General features: G+C 41.3%; 1 non-coding gene across 1 annotated transcript; it reads right to left on the bottom strand.

Annotated features, from left to right (window-relative positions):
* Positions 1–13,732: 13,732 nt before the first annotated feature.
* LOC127098744 (small nucleolar RNA R71) lies at positions 13,733–13,839 on the bottom strand. Its single transcript, XR_007793444.1, has one exon. It is a non-coding gene; the product is annotated as a small nucleolar RNA R71 (small nucleolar RNA).
* Between the last annotated feature and the right edge of the window lie 301 nt (positions 13,840–14,140).

Genomic DNA, 14,140 nt, shown 5'->3' with positions numbered 1-14,140 from the left:
TCGAAAGACCTGTGTATTACCTTAGTCGAATGCTTAATGACCTTGAAACTAGGTATAGTGATATAGAAAAACTATGTTTATGCCTGTATTTCTCTTGCATGAAACTAAAGCAATATATTAAGCCTATTGATGTGTACGTATCTTCCCACTTTGATATTATTAAACACATGTTGTCTAAACCAATTTTGCATAGTCGAAATGGGAAATGGACTTTGGCGTTAACGGAATACTCCCTGTGATACGTACCCTTCAAAGCAATGAAAGGGCAGGTAGTGGCAGATTTCCTTGTCGACCATTCAATGGTCGAAATGGCGTAAAATTACGTAGACTTAGCGCCATGGAGGTTATACTTCGACAGTTCAAGACATAAGCATGGGTCTGCGGTAGGAGGAGTCATAATTTCTCCAGATGGAATTCCAGCAGAGTTCAAATACAGAATTGAAGGGGTATGCACAAATAATGAAGCAGAGTATGAGTCACAGATCACAGGACTTGAACTACTGCTAGAATTGAAGGGGTATGCACAAATAATGAAGCGAGTTGCATACAATTGTGAAGCCATGGCCTTTTCGAGTGTGGGCATTGGATGTTACCAGAGAAATAAAACCAGCCTCGTCGAAACAACAAAGATATGTTTTGGTCGGTATCGACTATTTCACAAAATGGGTCGAAGTCTTGGGATTAACAAATGTAGACCAAGAGGCTGTGATAGATTTTGTCCAAAGTTATATCATCTGCAGATTTGGCATCCCAGAAACAATCACAACCGACCTGGGGTCAGTTTACACTGGTCGAAAAGTTCAAGATTTTGCAAAAGAAATGGGAATCAAATTACTGACTTCTACCCCCTATTACGCACAGGCGAATGGCCAAGTCGAAGCTGCCAATAAGGTGATCATCAGCCTAATAAAGAAACACATAGGCAAGAAGCCAAGAAATTGGCATAAGACGTTAGACCAAGCTTTGTGGGCATGTCGAACGTCACCAAAAGAAGCAACTGGAACAACTCCATTTCGACTAGTATATGGGCATGACGCAGTGTTGCCAGTAGAGATTCAGGTTCAGGCAGTCAGAACCCAAAGGCAATATGAAATACCTTCTGAAGATTATTGGAGCATGATGGTAGATGAACTGGTCGACTTAGATGAGGAGAGAATGTTATCCTTGGATTCCCTACGAAGGCAAAAATAAAAAGTCGCCAGAGCCTACAATAAGAAGGTGAAAGGAAAAATGTTTGCTGTCGACGATCTAGTTTGGAGGGTGATCTTACCTACGGATAGAAATGATAGAGTTTTGGGTAAATGGTCCCCTAATTGGGAAGGACCGTTTAAGGTTTTGCAGGCCTTTTCTAATAATGCCTACGAGATCGAGGAGTTGGCACCAGATAGGAGAATCCTAAGGGTGAATGGAAAGTAATTGAAAAAATATAGGCCTCTCCTTCAAGAGGTCAAGATTTCGACAGAGTAAATGACGGTCGAATGAACTATGTTGGAGAAAACTATGTTGAAAACCAGCTATAAAAAGCACAGAAAATATAAACAGTGCTAAAATAAGGATGATAACATTAAAGCGGCAAAAAGCCATTGTTCAAATATTACACAAAAAATTACACAAAATAAAAAGCGGTCAAAGTTGGCTGAACTTGGATTGAAAAGATTTAAGCTCAAAATTATAATGTAGAGACGTAGGCTTCAAGGTTTCGGCCTGGGCTTTAAGTTGTTCAAGCTTCTTCTCAACAGTCGAAAACTCTTCAGCTACCGCTAAGGCATCACCGGTAGTTTGCTCCACAGCGGCCTTGGCAGGTTTCAGAACTTCGTCGATAAAGAACGACTCCTCCTTGGTGATTGACTCCAACTCACTGTCCAAAGCAGCAATTTGACGTCGAAAGGCATCAATTTTTTGGCGTATTTCAGTGGCCCTCGTTTGTTTGGAGATCAACTCTCTTCTCTTCTCCTCCATATCCCCCAGCAGTTTGGTGACCTCCGCGTCGGTGTTAATCACCAACTCCCATTTTTCCTTCACAAAGGCCTCAGTAGAAGCAATTTGGCGTTCAGTTTCCCTAACGCTGTCGAGATGGCGCAACATGGGAACCAGGAGTTGTTCTAGAGCGGTCGTTGCACGCTTGGCATATTCTGAAAGCTGAAGATCTTTAAGTTGGGCTAAAACATGCAAGATCTCTGGACCGACAGTAGGTTCATGAATGAGCACAAAAGGGAGGTCAGGATTCAAGGCGTGAAAGCGGACTTTGTCCATTAAAGCTTCGGTCTTCGCTGCTTCAGAGCCCATTTTGCCAGAGTGAAGTTGTTCAGAGTCAGAGGAGACATCACGTGATCTCACCAGGTTACGGAGCCTAGCAATTGCTTCTAAAGCAAAAGGCTTTATCGCCAGCCCCGAGAGAGATGGAGGAGAAGCGGCCGACAGAGGAGTAGCTTGAGAAGAAGGAGAAGCAGTTGAAGAAGGAGTAGTGTGAGAGGGCGGTTTCTTATTGGTGTCGACACCCACTGGTCCCCAAGGAAGCTGAAGAAAGACTAGAGTCAGAACTAGTCAAACTGGATTCCATATGCGTTGCAGGACTAGTGGCTGAGTCAGAGTCACTATCACTAATCTGGATAGGGAAGTCAATGAACTCACCAGCGGTGTCAACAGACTGTAGTGGGTGAGCTGGAGAAGAAACCGGCGACGAAGGAGTATAGTCGGCAACAGGTTGCGACGGCTCAGCAGAGGCATCAGCCTGCTGTAAGGAAAAGATGTGTGTAAGAGAAGTACAATATTCCAAGGGAGTAGACATGAAAACAAGTAATTACCTGTGTCGACGCAGGGGAGACGGCATCCTGATTTTCTTTCCCCAAGGCAGCAGCAGGGGAGGTGCTAGTCGACTGTGAAACCCCCACAGCAGGATCAGGGACCTCGTCGAGAATGGAAGTGTCGACCACAATGGTGTCGACATCTACAGCAAGAGCCTCTAGAGTGAGCGCTTTATGGTGCCTCATTTTCTTGGCTTCTCCATTCCTAGAGGGAGAGTCATGCTTCTTCCTTTTGTGGCCATGGTGGCTTTTTGATTTGTGCTGAGAAGATGGCTGGGAGGTTGGCTGAAGATACGAAGAGAGGTTATAAGCAGATATTCTAGCTAGAAGATCAGACAAGCCGACAAGAAATACCTCAGAGCCTGTGGCGGTAGAGCGTTTGTGTTTTTTGTATTTTTTGGAGTGAGAGGAGGCAGTGGGGTCTGTCGAACGTGGTTGACCCTACACATAAGTAAGAAATTAGAGACCACGTAGTGTTTCCCTTAAAAAATCACAAGAGTAAATGAGACTGCTTCATATAGGTGCATACCGAAGAACTAGGTTTTTTCAAGACTTGAGCAATATGGCGCTCATCATCATTAGAGGATTTCTCAGGAGCAGCCTGCAACAAGGGAGATGGCGGCTAAGAATAAAAAACAAAAAAAAGCTAAAGGAAACGGCAACTCAGTCTGAGTCAAACCTGAGCCTCTTGTGTCGAAGGAGTAGGTTCTTTGGCAGGAGCAGGATCCACAGGGTCTAGAGGGGCTGCAAAAATTAGAAGAAATACAAGTGAGCGACGAAATCTAGCTGAAAGGAGGTGTTAACTTTCCAGAAAAGTGTTACCAAGTTGTGTGGATTCGAACACGCTAACATATTGAGGATCAATATGAAGTGGCCCTGAGTAGTCAGGCAGATAATGCTTCGTCGGGACCACTCTATCGGCCTTTTCCTTATAGGTATTTTGTACATGTGAAATGGGACAATAAAACCACTGCAGGACCAAATGGCCAAAGGCCAAACCCAAAGGGGCTAGATGGCAAAGGAGGGAACTTGAGGTTTCCAAAATGAAGGGCGTAAAGATACTTGTCTTTCGCGTAACCAGGGATTTTAAGTTTTGGGAGCCTGTCGGTTACTTTCTCCTTTAGTTCGACCGCGGCTTCCCAGATGGTCCGACGAAGATTATCTGGTCGATACACAACTTGGAAATAATTCTGGAAAGCGCGAATTTGTTTGACGTGGAGAGCCTTACACTTGGTCGACTTTGCCAGCAAGTAAACAAAAGCTTGAGTTAGTTCAGATAGTTTGGCCTCAGGAGCGCCAACATAAACAGCAAAATACGACTACCATCAATCATCGAATTCCTTGGTGCAGAAGAAGGTTGGTCGAAAGGGAACGGAGGGGAGTCGTGGTCGGTTTTCCCAGATGGTTTCAAGATCCTCCTGGATCTCACTCCAAGGTTGACCACAGAGGATATTGGTGAGTAATTCTTGAGATGAGAATAGGGACTTGGGAATAAATTGGCAAAGGCCAAATTGTCTGGCCACCAAGTTAGGTTGATAAGCCACTAAGCCAGGATTGCTACTGGAGGTTTCAGCCGACAAGAATCGAGGGAACAGAAGACGTCTCCAGATGAGGAAGTTTTCATCTCTATGCTCATCTTCAGTCGGAGGAAAATGCCTGGTGAACTATGTAGGACCCTCAGTTCGACGGCTGAAAGCGGCCATAGAAGGTAGAAAATTGGCACGGGTCAGCATGATGTTGAATAAAAGACGAAACACTTGGAGGTCAGGGAATTTTTTGTCGATGGGTGTCAGAGGGATCAGTCGTTTCCAAATAAGGTGTCGTTCCTCTGGGGGACACGCAACCCTCCTCATCCCGTAGGGGGCTATATCTTTAGAGAAAGTGGCATTGAGCCATAGTTGCAAGAACCAAAAAGGTCCATGGACCAATACATTTTTCTTTCTGGAATTCTCAAGGTCAAAGAGTCTAATTTGGCAGACGACCTCAGACAGAGACTCATAGAGAGAAGCTAAAATCAATTAGCCCAGGGCGATGTCACGCTCTTGGTGCAGTTGAGTTGCTAGGAGAGCAAAGTGCTTGGCTATCTGCATAGATCTGGAGCAGAAAACAAAGCGAGATAGCCAGAGGGTCAGGAAAGCCACATGTTCCTCGTCGGTCACAGGACTTGAAGAGGTGGCATGGTGATCAATGAAATTGTTGTACGTTGGCTTGTGAGAGTCACCAACGTCGAACCGCAGGGAGATTCGCGCTACAGCTTCACAGTCGAAGACTTTGCCAGTCGGTTTTAAGCCAGTGATGGCAGCGATGTCCAGGAGTGTCGGCGTGATCATGCCACACTTGGTATGGAAAGAGTTGGTCGAACTCTCCCAAAATTGGAGGGTAACTAATAACATGCCACAAGATTGGGGAGGGCCACAACGGACAATATGTAGAAGGGTGTAGATGCATGTCCTTTTCCAATGGTCGATTTTCTCTGATTCTAACCGATCCATCCAGGCAGAAAACTTAGGACAGTTCTTGGGAGGAGCAGTCCTGAAGTTCCTGCCGACGTAGCGAAGGGAAAAGGGTTTTTGAGCAGAAACCAAGGGTTCAGAGATATGACTGGAAGGGAAAAGGGAAGAATCTGTTTTGGTAATCTCTGGGTGTCGGTTTTCTGGAAGAGGACCTAAGAACGCTAAAGGTTCGTCAGCCAAAGAAAAAGGAATCAATACCTGAGAACGCCAGATTTTTGCCTTCTCTTCTACAAATGGAGGCTCAGGAACATATTCCTTACCATCAATGGTGAGAGGATGTGTGAGTTTAGTAGCGGAGGATTTGTTGGAGCTGGCCATGAAGAAAATGGAAGTTTTTTTTTGGAGACGAAGAGTTCTTACACAGAGTGCAGGAGATGATTGTATGCTGAAGCAAAAGGGCGAAAAAAAGGGAAGAAGAAGAAATAACTAGGGTTTTATAGGGGTTAAACCCTGAGCAGAGAAGAGTGAGCGACTGATCTTCCATCTTCGACACGTATGCCCATGTTCCCACGTTTGCAGACACGTGGAGGAGAGAAGGCAAGCATGATAGCAAACACGTGTCAGTCATAAAGACGTGAAGTGATGGGGACGTGATTTTGTGTGTCTCGAGGGAAAAAGGAAACGTTCGTCATGATTATATGATGTCATCAGCACGGAGAAAACAGAGGTCCCACTAAGTAGAAGTTAAAGCAGTAAGGGGTAAGTCGACATCTCAAAGATGCCATCATCTTACCAACATCGATAGTTAAAAATGGCATCTCTGGGGGGCATTTTGTTACCACGAGAAATCTCTAAAGCATGCTGAAAGCATAGCTAGTGATAGAGTCCTACGAATTTGGGGGTTATACCCCATTAAAGGATGAAGATATGCTAGAGACGAGCAAGAGTGGAAAAAACAGAAGTCAAGGGATGAAGCCGACAGGAGAAGCATGCTTGGTCGACAGGCCATCCCGTCAACTAAAATGAAGTTTTGGACTTAAAAGATTTTCTTTCAGGCCAAATGCGTAAAAGACAGTGTCGCCCTAAACGTCTGGGCGGGAGAAATTTGAAATTAGAAAATGACCAGCAGTTACAAGAAGAATAAGAGCGCCAGAATCTGGAGTTGTTTGCAAGACGTGGGTATAACGGTTTGCAGAACGTGTGACACGACATCTGCTAGTTATTAGGAGTTTTTAGCCTGTGTGCAGTTTCTTTAGTATAGTATAAATAGAATATCCCATGAGGGGCTCGAGGTGTTCACTTTGTACTAAAAATCACTTGTAAGAAACTTCTCATTCCCAGCGTGAGGAAGCAAGAATTTTTGGGAGTGTTATGTACATGAATCACCACATTTATTTCAATGCAACTTCCTTACTTTTCAATTGTTCCCGTTGAACATTTTATCTTAATTCCATTTACTTTTGAGTTATCACTTTACGTTGTCGTTTACACTGTCGACACTAATTCTATTACGATAATAGAGTTCACCAAAAGCGTGTTCGTCGTGTACGTCTTTTAAATGTTGTTGCGCTATCGGTCACGAGTCACCCATAGGCTATAACATCGTTCAAACCGTTCGTGTGGAAAAACTTGCGCTTGTTCAATACTTTGTCAGGAGCCGTTCCTCACAAAGTTATTTCGTCAAAATTGGATAAGCCTCACTTGCACTAGCACATGTCCTAGGATCAACTGGTCGATCCTGCAAGTAACCCTTAGTCTTAAGGCCTAGGGAGGACCAGCGGTTGTTTAGCAATTTCCACAGTAAACACCAGTAAGAAGTACGGTGGGTATTTCTACAAATGGAAGGAAGGAGAGACTATTTCAGTGTCAGTGGGGAGGCAGAGGAGGCCTCATGTCAAAAAGAGTTCTCAACCTCGTCAACATCAACTTCAAGTTTCTTTAGTAATTCCGGTTTTTTTCAACAATTCCAATCAATCAGTTCCAATTCAGCAACAATAACAACATCAACAACCGCAACAAAGAACCAACTACAACAACAACAACAATAATCATCATCAATAAAATTTCGAGAGGAAGAAGGTCTACTTTGCCCCTATTCCTATGACGTATGCAGAATTATACCCATCATTGGTTCTTAAGAACCTCATTCAACCAAGAAATCCTCCGCAAATTTCTGAGCCACTACCACGGTGGTTCAAACCTGACCTTCATTGTGCTTTTCACAAGGGAACCCCTGGCCAAGACCTAGAGAACTTCTATCCATTGAAGTATGAAGTCCAAAAGCTGGTAAAGAGTGGTATTGTGTCCTTTGAGGATATAGCGTCGAATGTGAAAGTTAATTTGTTGCCTGCTCATGGTAATGCTTCTGTCAACATGGTGGGCGGTTGTCCCGGGAATTTCTGACTATTTGATGTGTGACGTACTCGTAGGTCTTGGTGGAAATGCATAGAACTTTGTGTTTAATCAGTGACTATGAACATGACCATGATGGTTGTGCAATCTGTAGCGTGAACCCCCGTGGGTGTGTGGTTCTTAAGAGAGATATCTAGAAGTTGATGGATGAGAATATAATCCAGATTCAACAGTTGAGGGATATAGATGATGTGAATGTGATTGTGCCAGTGTTTAAAACCCCTGAGCGGGTAGTTATTTAATTTGATAGTAGCAGCAACAACAATGTCAATAGATCGATATCATCGTTGGTCATACGGTTAGCGAGCACTGTCCCCTACTCATCCGATAAAGCTGTGACATATCAATACAATGCCACAATGATGGAATATGGTCAAGAGGTTCCTCTACCAATCACAGATTCAGTGGTGAACATTGCAGATATAGCAAAGGTGACCCGTTGCGGTCGTGTGTTCAGTCCAGTATTTCCCAAAGCAGTAGAAGATGTTGCAGTAAGTAAGAAAGCAGAGATTCCAGTGGTGAATCCGGTTAGTGCTCCAACATGTCAGTCTGGTGAGTCCAGCAAGTTGAAGACTAGCGAACATGATGAGGTGGTAAAGTTAATAAAGAGAAGTGAGTTCAATGTGGTAGAGCAGTTGCTCCAGACTCCGTTAAAGATCATTTTGATGAAGAAGTTATGGGAACTTGAAGTTGGACTTTTTCACATTTCAATTCCTTTTGTCCAAAGTGACCTATAATGTTTTGCATTATCACATGTATTTATTTTAGTATTTTGAAACTTTGTTCAGCATAACAATTAAATTAGACATCTTAAACTTTCCAATGCATTTGATCCCACCTCAAAATCATGAAAAATGAAGGAGTTATGTCCTTGGGAAGTTGACCCAAAATTAGGGTTTCAGTCAAAATGACCTATAATGTATTGAAATGTATGATGACCTTCCAAGCTTCAAATCAATTTGTTATGAACATGAAAGTTGTTCATAAGGTTCTTAAGAACATTTTTGCTCTTGGGGTCATCTCCATTTGACAAACACATTAAATGTTAGGTCTCAGTGTACTTCAAAATAGTTAGATGAATTTACTGATCAACTTCTCAAGTCCAAATCTCATATCTTGATGAATTGATGATTGAGGACACTCAAATAAGATCAAATATGCATGAAATGATGAATTAAAGAACTTCCCTGGATTGCATTTGATCATGGGTTGAGGTTGCTTCATGAGCAAGGCACAGTTGGTGAACATATGAATTAGGGTTTCCTTGGGAAACTAGCCTCAAACCCCTTGGTTTGCTTTGATCAAAATGATGAATTGAGATACTTGGGAGGAATATTTGATGGATTAGATCTTTGGGAACCATTGTCATGCTTGCTTTCATCTTCACCTAGCCATATCAATGAGCATAGAATCTCCTAGAAGCTTTGGATCTTGTGACTGCTCAAGCTACAAACAAAAGATGTTAGTGACATATTTTTTGTGCTTTTAGTTAGTAAACAAAGTAATAAAAGCAATAATATACAATTCAAGCATGCTTGGTGATTTCAAAATAACTCACAAAAGTTCCCACCCTAGAGTAAGAGCCAAGATGCTTATGATCCTTGAGGCAAGATGCAAATGTAATGTTATGCTGCCATGAGGGATCTTAGGGTCAAAATTAGGGTCTTACAATGCCCATGTCCCCCACTTTACCTTATTGTCATTTCCAAACCACAACTTCTTTTGACCCAGTTCTTTTTTAATTTGATCAAGGGTATGGCAAAAAAACATTTGGCACAAGTTTCATGCAAAATTCACGAGTCAATTTCATTTGGCCCAAGTTCAAAGTTGTTGACTTGCCATGTTGCACAAACCAGGCCACACATGACCAAATTTTGCATTTTGATTCACCAAGCCCCAAACCACATTGTTCTGATTCCTTTTGAATCATTACAAACTTCATAACATTATGTGACATGTTTAGAAGTCAACTTGAGTAGAATTGTATCACATGGAGGCAAACCGAGTCATGTGCAAAAGTGAAACTTTTCCCAAAATGGCAAAAACAAGAACCGCATACAACTCTGATCAAACCTTCCTTGTCCCTCCCTTTTCATGCTAAGGTGCAAACTAGTTGAGCTGTAGGGAAAAACAAGTCATAACCACATTAAACTTTCCTCTACAATGTGAGACCCCAATTTTGACCCTAAGATCCCTCATGATATCTCATCATATGCATTGGCATTAGGATCACACTTGGGCATCCTCCTTACCCATCATTCATTGGGTTTGCATTGGGAGAGATCACCAAGCACATATGATTATATAATACTTTGTTTTTCATTATTTACTAACCTATGCTCCATCATAAATACCAAAAATATGTCAATGTATAGTTTGTTGCTTTTGTAAGTAATGTACATGCTTACCTATGCTCCATCAAGCTCAAATCTAGGGTTTAAGACCCTCGGTGTAAAGAGCACAATCAAGAATTGGTTTACATTGGTTCCAAGCATCATATATGGATCCCCATGATCTCCACATGATATTTTGATCAAGAACTCATCAAGAGTTTGGAGTTTGTTTGCCTTGGAAACCCTAATTCATCTTGGTATCTTTGTATGACATCTTCAACAAGTTTCTTCAACAATTGATCAAATATTTCAAGGGATACTTCACATTACATCATCTTATGCATATATGATCCTCCATGAGTCCCAAAAGTAAAGAGAATGTCAAGCTAGCAAGATGGTTCATGGTGGTTGACCAGAGAAAGTCAACTGGTCAAAACTGGGATTCCCTAGACCCTATCTCATACAAGTTTTGCCATCTAAAAATTGTTCCAAGATAAAAGTTACTCAAAATGACACTGCAAACAACTTTCATGTTGAAGTCAAGAGCTAGGTTTTCTTTTAAATTCATCTTTTATGGTGAAAGATTATAGGTCATTTTGTTTGAACCCTAGTTAGGAGGTCAACTTCCCAAGACCATAACTTTCTCATTTTTATGAGATGAAAGCCATTTCAATTTCATGATCAAATTCACGATGTTTACTTCTACTTTGATGTTTGCAGGAAGTTCAAATTCAACTTGGAAATGCATGCGCCAAGACGAAACATTATAGGTCATTTTGGGCCAATACCATTGAATAAGTGATTTTCCTAAACTTCTAAAATGCATAACTCCTTCATGCCAAATCGAAATGAGGTCCAATTTATGACATAATTTAATAGGTTTGAAAGATATACAACTTTTATGAAGGGACTTTTCTCATTTGAAGCCCATAGAAAAAGTTATTCAAGGTGGAAGAAGTGAACATTTGACTTGGGACTTAGAAAATTTTCAAATATGTTTGATTTCCCAAACTTCCACCTCAAAATTCGTCATGATCCAAGCTTCAAATGAAAAACTGTTCAACATGAATGTTGTTCCCCTTGATCTCACCTTTCCGAAGAGTCTAAGATGAAGAACCATTTGGATGATTTCCACTTCATGGGTGCAACATGAATAACCATTTGAATGATTTCCACTTCCACTTTTTATACACGATTGCATGGCTTACTAACATGAATTCAGCATGACTCTCACTCATTCTTGGATCAGATTACTTCACTTGATGGGCCTATCACACGCCCATGCAAGCATGCAAAGGAATTTCTCAAAATTGGCCAAATTTGGAAGTGTGTGGAAATGAATTTCATGGCCTATAAATAAGACCCTTATTGCTCATAATTAAGGACCTCATGCCCAAGCTTTGAACCTGCAATCCCAAACCCTCACCATTGAAGGATAATCTTGAAGGTTTTCTTTGAAAATCGAGTTTCAAATATCCATCTGTTTTGAGATTGAAACTTGATCACACTAAAATTTACGTATTTTTGACTCCGATTTCACATGCATCCTAGTTGTTTTATTATCATTTTATTGTGTTATTTCTATGTTTTTCTTTGTTTACAGGTTTTTACTTTAATCGGAGCCCCGATCGAGAAAAGGAGTGAAAAAGGGCTAAAAACCCTAAAATTCAGCATTTTGTGCTTATGGCCTACCCCATGGCGGGCGCCACAGACCATGCCATGACGTGTCCAAGTCCAACTTCCTTAACTCCCACGTTTCCCCACTTCATCCACTAAGGCGCCCCACTTTGTGCTTGTGGCGGGCGTCATAGCCTTGTGGCGGGCGCCACAAGAAGGAAACGGTTTCCTCTATTTTCAAGTTGAAGGGCATCCAAGTCAATTCCACCTTTTTTATTTGCTTATAAATAGAAACGCGAATTCAGTTTTACAATCATCCAAACTTAGAGCAAAGGCAAACTCAGAAGCAACTTTGTTTCACTTAGGCATATATTCAGTATTTTATAGTGGTAATCGCTTCGCATTGGAGTGTTACCACAATTGTGTCATCAAGTCTGTGATAGAGTCTGTAATCGAGTTTGGAGCACTTTGGAAGGAAGTTAATCCTGCCGCCATTTTCTTTTCCGCATTGCAATTTACTCAGCCCTCCGATTGGAGCAGGTTTTTGTTTCCTGTCTTTACTTTATTTATTTCCCGCACTCGCCTTTACTTTATTTATTTCCCGCACTCGCTTTACTTTATTTATTTCTCGCACTCGCTTTACTTTATTTATTTCTCGCACTCGCTTTAAATTATTTACTTTCCGCACTCGCACTACTTTTATTTATTTTCCGCACTCGCACTACTTTTATTTATTTTAATGCACTTTTACTTTACCATGTCTAGCTAAATTTATAAGGTTAGAATGTAAGGATCGTAATTAAACCAGTAATCCGTACAATTGTTCGTAGAAATACTTAAAGGGCTATTTTAACTTTCAACTTAAGTTTTCCCGCACTTCAATTCCGTTGGGTAAGATCGAAAGCCGTCCAACGTCTTTATAAACTTAATTATTTTTAACTATTTCAAAAACAGCGAAAGCTCTTTGTCTAGTTCATTAGGAGTTTTTAACATCAAGGAGAAAAGAGATTTTAAAACTATTTTCGGACGCGTTTATAAGTTTAGAGTCTGGTTCGTAAGAACCTCTTTTAGTTAAGAAATCTAGGTTATAATACTTTTCAACTTAGTTAAGATACTATATTTCTTAAAAATAGGTTTACTACTCTAACGCAATGCGCGCCTTTTTATAAGTGACAATAAGAGGATTTGATTAGGGAGTACAACTCGGTTCTGAATACGCGAAAGCGACAGTTCCTATTAAATTGGTTCTTTTCAAAGTAGGAAACATTTCCCATAAGTAGTTCTATTAGCAAGTACTTGGATTATCAACTGATTACGTGAATTACATTCGACCCTGTCTTTATAAATTATATTCTATTTTCAATACTTTACGTTTCATTGCACACTACAAAAAACACCTATTTTGACTGCCTTTAATAAACACCATAACAACAAATAACGATAGATTGACACTTGGTCTTTGTGGTTCGATAATCTTTTATATTACTTTGACGCGTTCGTACACTTGCGAACACCAAGTTTAACAACGCATCAAGTTTTTGGCGCCGTTGCCGGGGACCAATTTCGTCAAATTTCATTTTCCTGTCGTTATATCGTTTAGACTTAGGTTATTTCCCACCGGTCAATGCGAAGAACTCGCAGTACCGGAAGTTTAAGCTTAGTAAACCCTCTGGCGGAACCTGAACATTACGCTCGCGCACGTTTATTCTTTCATAGAATTAAGAGAGCTATGGCCGAAGATCAAAACCAAAGACCTCTTAAAGATTTCTCTCAACCATCTAACGAAGAACCTAGTTCTAGTATAGTAAACCCAATCATCCCAGCCAATAATTTTGAACTTAAACCATCCCTGTTGCAACTAGTGCAACAGAGACAATTCGCGGGTCTCGCTACCGAGAACCCAAACCAACATTTAAAAATATTTCTTCAGTTAGCAGATACTTTTAAAACCAATGGAGCTTCTCCTAAGGCAATACGTTTAAGATTATTCCCTTTTTCCCTCAGAGATAAAGCCCTATCATGGTTAGATTTCCTTCCACCCAATTCCATCACGACTTGGGATAACCTTAGAAGAGTTTTTCTTGCTAGATATTTTCCCCCGAGTAAGACCGTCGTTCTTCGGAACCATATAACTAGATTTACCCAAAACCAAGGAGAATCGTTGTTCGAAGCTTGGGAGAGATATAAAGAGTTGTTACGAGCATGCCCACATCATGGTTTAGAAAATTGGTTAATCATTCAAACCTTCTATAATGGACTTCATTATAACACAAAGATGACCATCGACGCTGCCGCAGGCGGTGCTCTGATGAACAAACCTTACCCTGAAGCTAGTGCCCTCATCGAAGACATGGCTCAAAACCATCAATCATGGGGAGTCGAACGAGCGACAGTGGAGAAGAAGGAAGCCCAAGGAGGAGTGCATGAAATAAGCTCTATAGACATGATGCAAGCTAAAATGGACGCATTAGCCCTTAAAGTCGAGCATATGTACACAAACCCGAATACTGTAGCCGCAGTT

Source organism: Lathyrus oleraceus, chromosome 6 (genome assembly GCF_024323335.1).
Source record: "Lathyrus oleraceus cultivar Zhongwan6 chromosome 6, CAAS_Psat_ZW6_1.0, whole genome shotgun sequence".
Classification (NCBI taxonomy): Eukaryota; Viridiplantae; Streptophyta; class Magnoliopsida; order Fabales; family Fabaceae; genus Lathyrus; species Lathyrus oleraceus.
This window is presented reverse-complemented; position numbering and strand designations above follow the sequence as displayed.